The 4,905-nt window shown below is 39.1% G+C and overlaps 1 long non-coding RNA gene across 1 annotated transcript; it reads left to right on the forward strand.

Moving 5' to 3' along the window:
* The first annotated feature begins 361 nt into the window (after nucleotides 1–361).
* Nucleotides 362–1,128, forward strand: LOC142994508 (uncharacterized). Its single transcript, XR_012961405.1, has 4 exons — nucleotides 362–410; nucleotides 483–553; nucleotides 639–692; nucleotides 938–1,128. It is a non-coding gene; the product is annotated as an uncharacterized LOC142994508 (long non-coding RNA).
* The last annotated feature ends 3,777 nt before the right edge of the window (nucleotides 1,129–4,905 follow it).

Consider the following 4,905-nt stretch of genomic DNA (forward strand, 5'->3'; position numbering starts at 1 on the left):
CTGTATTGTCTGGTATGGTGGATGGTTCTTAGTGAATACATTCAACCTTTCCAATTAAATTTGAATTTGAAACAAACAACAAATAAACAGTATATATTCAAATAAGTAAACATAAATTATATATACTGTATAATGTATGTATCCTTTTTAATTTAAATTATCCATTAAAAACAAACTCAAACTGTCTAGACGAGTTGGTCACCTGTGATAACTGAGCCACACCTCCACATGATGAAAAATACCTGAAACCTTGCCTAATGTGAGGAAATATTTACAAAACAATCCTGTTAGCTAATGAAGTGACGTCCGGTCCTGTAAGTGTATTTAAGAGAAGCTCATCCTTCAGAGCGACACAATCACAGCAACAGCAACTCAACTTACTCAACAACTATTCCATTCAGGGATTGACTGTAAGTAGATTCTTTGTCTGTGTCAGTTGGGGGACTGGTCAAGAGCTTTCATTAATAGTCTATTTCCAACAGGTGTGAACACTGAAACCATGCTGAAGATATTCATTCTCGTTTGCCTCCTGAGCTTGACTCTGGCTCGTCCTGTGAGTGTGACATTCTTAAAATCTGTAACAATGTTCTTGTATTTCTTATGCCACATCAACTTTACACTTTGTGGGTTTTCTACAGATGGATGAAGAGCTCAAACGAGTTGCACGGTCTAAAAGCTCTGAGTCCAAAGAGGTGAGTGCAACCTGTTTCTGAGATCATTCAAAACTCAGCACAACAGACTGTCTTGACCTTGGACCAGTGGTACTTTGTCCTTGTCTTTGCACATCGACATATTTTCTATCTCTCCCTGATCTGAATAAAAGTGGGTATCTCCCGGATCCAAATTGACTAAGCCAGAGGACCACCTGCCTTACAGTTTATTGTATATGTCATTCTACATGTTTCTTAATTCCTTCAAAATGCCTTCTTCCCCCTAGGCACCAAAGACGTCCACGACATCAGCCTTTCAACAGCAGCTGAAGATCATACTCGCACTACTTGCTGCCTTAGGGACTACAACTGCTGCCCCAGCCACTACATGAAAAGCATAGAATGATGAGAAATCACTCTTGCTGGCATGAATGCTTGATATCAGATCTATTTTAACCGATTGTTGACATTTTGACAAATTTTGTCACAATTTGGTTATATCTAATATCTATTGTCATTCTGTTTCAGTTTAATCTGTGAAAATAAATGAATGAACATCATCATCAAAAATATGGACAATGTTGTATTTTGTCATGTTTGCTAAGCCTAAAGCCTAAACTTAGTTGAGGTCAGCTAATCGCTCTTCTGCGAAAAGTGTCCACATCCTTTTTAGCAGCAGTTTAGTTACATTCAAAGTGGAGAGGAAAAAGGTGTGTTTTGAGTCTGGATTTAAAGTTCAGAAGAGAATTTCTTCCCTAACGAGCGCAGGACAGTTATTTCAAAGAAAAGGAGGGATGTAGAAGAATGATCTATTTCCAAAAAAGTTAGATGTAACAGAGTGACGGCATGCAGTATTTAGTACATTTAAAAGTAAGACCTTAAAATCGGTCCTGGCATGGAGAACAGGAACAGGAAGCCAGTGTACTGAAGCTAGATCTGGAGTGATTTGTGCAAATTTTACCGTCATATAATAATCGAAACAGTCAAATCCGAGCTTTGGCTACGTGGTCCCCGCTCAAACACTTGCTGGTCAAACTGATTGGTCAGAAAGACTGACCAATCACGTCTCGTGGACACAACTCAGTCCCGCCTACTCCGACGATTTCATCCAATAGTAGAGCTACTATGCTACGCACTGCCGTTCGATGTTGTTTGAGGGCGCTATGAGGCATGACGTCATGCTTCCTGTCTGAGATTGAAGGGTCAAGGCTTGAAATCGCCACTCTAGAGATCCAATAAGTGTTTTATCTTGAAAAGTAAGATACAAATTAAGGTTTTGTGCATTGATTTGGTAGAAACATGATTTCTCAGAAAAGGACCATTTTGTAGTAAAACAGGGTTCATAATGCTTCTCAGTGAGACATGTGGCTCAAATTTGGTACCAATTTCTAGAGGAGGATTTGGAGCACAAACACATTGTTTCTAGCAGTGGTTCCCAAAGTGTTGGGCGCGCCCCTTAGGGGAGGCCCAGAGCTACTGCAGGGGGGGTGCGGCGTGGGATTGGAAGAGGAGAGATTTGAATGGGGGGAACTTCGGATCTATATAAGGGGGGCGCGAAAGAAAAACTTTGGGAACCACTGGTTTCTAGGGAGCTAAATGACTCCTGTGTAAGGTTATTGATATAGAACTACAATAATTAAACTTAGGGAAATTCATGATAATGGTTTCTACAACATTTTTTTTGTGTTTCTGTGATGTGTTTATAGCCGTATAAGCATAAAACAAACAAAAATACAGGTGCACTTCACAATTACTGTGGAATAAAATTTTCAGCAAAAATCTAAGCATGCCACAGTAGAGACTCAGGTATGGCTCTCACTATTGTCCTTATTGGTTTGAATTACTTACATGTAAGGAAGAACACAATACTGTGAAGCACAAGATCAACACCAACAGTTTCATAGCTGAGGAAAGCTTGAATCCTTTGAGAAGAGAAAAGGGCCATGTTGAACTCTTGCATTAAACCAGTGCTGATTATTTGTGAAAATAACCTCAAGGAAAGAGATGAAGGAATTTTACCTGGAAAAGATGAAAGGATGATGGATTTGATAAGAGCTGTGGGGGAGATCGCAGAGTTTTACAGTGGTGGTGCAGGTTCATCTTTTAAAGCAGTTTGTAGCTGGCAGCCATCCAATCAGCTGTCCAAATGGTCCACAATTTCTTTTTCTTTTTCTATTTCTATTTAAAGGTGTGAAATATGATGAAACCATGAATGTGGTCACTTAATCTGAGAGTCAGTCTTCACAAGAGCAATGCCAGGCTGTTGGGAAATAGCAAAGGTGTTGAAATTGAATAGGATTCATGTTCACTAAGTTGTATCTATCTACCGCACACAATACATCAGGATGTTGGGAAGAAAAATTATAAAGTCCATATTTTTCATGATGTTCATTTCTTTTATTTCCACATGTTCAACTGAAACACAATGATGATATTAAATATGACCAAATTGGGGCAAAATTGGTTACAATGTCAACCAAAAGAACATGACAATCTGACAAAACAGATCTAATATCAAACATTCATGTCAGCAATGGTGATTCCTCCTCAGGCTGTAGTAGTTGGGACAGCAGCTGTAGTAGTTGGGGCAGCAGCTGTAGTAGTTGGGGCAGCAGCTGTAGTAGTTGGGGCAGCAGCTGTAGTAGTTGGGGCAGCAGCTGTAGTAGTTGGGGCAGCAGCTGTAGTAGGTGGGGCAGCAGTTGTAGTAGTTGGGGCAGCAGTTGTAGTAGTTGTGGTGGTGGTAGTCGGGGCGGCTGTTGTAGTCGCAGCAGTTGTTAGCCTTGCCAGCAGGATCTTCAACAATTCGTCCAAGGCTTTCTGAGGTCTCTGAGGTGCAGGTACATTTAGAATTACATATACAGTAGATGATGCTCTACGGCAGTCAAGACAGTCTGTTGTGATGAATATGGAATTATCTCAGAAACAGGTTGCACTCACCTCATCAGAGTTGGAGTTGGAGTTGGAGTTGGACCCAGACTCAGAGCTTCTAGAGCGTGCAACTCGTTTGAGCTCTTCATCCATCTGTAGAACCCACAAAGTGTAAAGTTGATGTTGCTTAAGAAATACAAGAACATTGTTACAGATTTTAAGAATATCACACTCACAGGATAAGCCAGAGTCAAGCTCAGGAGGCAAGCGAGAATGAATATCTTCAGCATGGTTTCAGTGTTCACACCTGTTGGAAATAGACTATTAATGAAAGCTTGTGACGAGTCCCCCAACTGACACAGACAAATATATGAAGAGAGAATCTACTTACAGTCAATCCCTGGAATAGTTGTTGAGTAAGTTGAGTTGCTGTTGCTGTGATTGTGTCGCTCTGAAGGATGAGCTTCTCTTAAATACACTTACAGGACCGGACGTCACCTCGTTAGCTAACAGGATTGTTTTGTAAATATTTCTTCACATTAGGAAATGTTTCAGGTATTTTTCATCATGTGGAGGTGTGGCTCAGTTATCACAGGTGACCAACTCTTCTAGACAGTTTGAGTTTGTTTTTAATGGATAATTTTAATTAAAAAGTATACATACATTACACAGTATATATAGAGATAGAGATAGAGATTCTATTGATACTAGGATACTAGGAACTAATATATACTGTATGCATATATTGTAATTTTTATTATATGTTGGTTATTATATTTGTTGGTTTCAAATTCAAATTCAATGGGAAATGTTTAATCTATTCATTAAGAACCAGCTACCATAACAAACAATACAGTTTACGGTAGGAAATGCATGCTAAACATGGAATTAACTGGTCTGAAGCTCACAAATTGAGCAACTTGTGGCTCAAACACATAACAGCCAACACCCTACAGTTTAAGCAGAACAAATAACTTAGTCCTTGTTTACCAAAAGATGTTTCCTACTATCAACTCATCTCCTCATATATGTGTGTGGGTTCCAAAAATGTTCAGATTTCTTTAAAATTTCATTTTTGACAGACATAATTAATCATTGCTATCAGTTACACTGTTGTCATAGTGTAGTGTTGCAAAAACCTGCAATCAAATCAATAAAATACCAAAGTAACGACTGTGTGAAGTAATCATCATATTGCCCCATTAATGACTCATGAGTGTTGAGTGTGTGTGTCAATGTCTAATGTCTCCTATAAGTATCGATGCTTCGAAACTTGGACAGCACAGATACTGACTGTAAGTGACACGCTGCATCCATGGCTCATTGTAGAGTATACATTTTAGTGTAGATTTTCCTTATTGAGTTAAGAATATTTTTATTTTCTCAG

Source organism: Genypterus blacodes, unplaced genomic scaffold (assembly GCF_046128005.1).
Source record: "Genypterus blacodes isolate CSIRO-AG114 ecotype Tasmania unplaced genomic scaffold, CSIRO-AGI_Gbla_v1 ptg000030l_1, whole genome shotgun sequence".
Taxonomy (NCBI): Eukaryota; Metazoa; Chordata; class Actinopteri; order Ophidiiformes; family Ophidiidae; genus Genypterus; species Genypterus blacodes.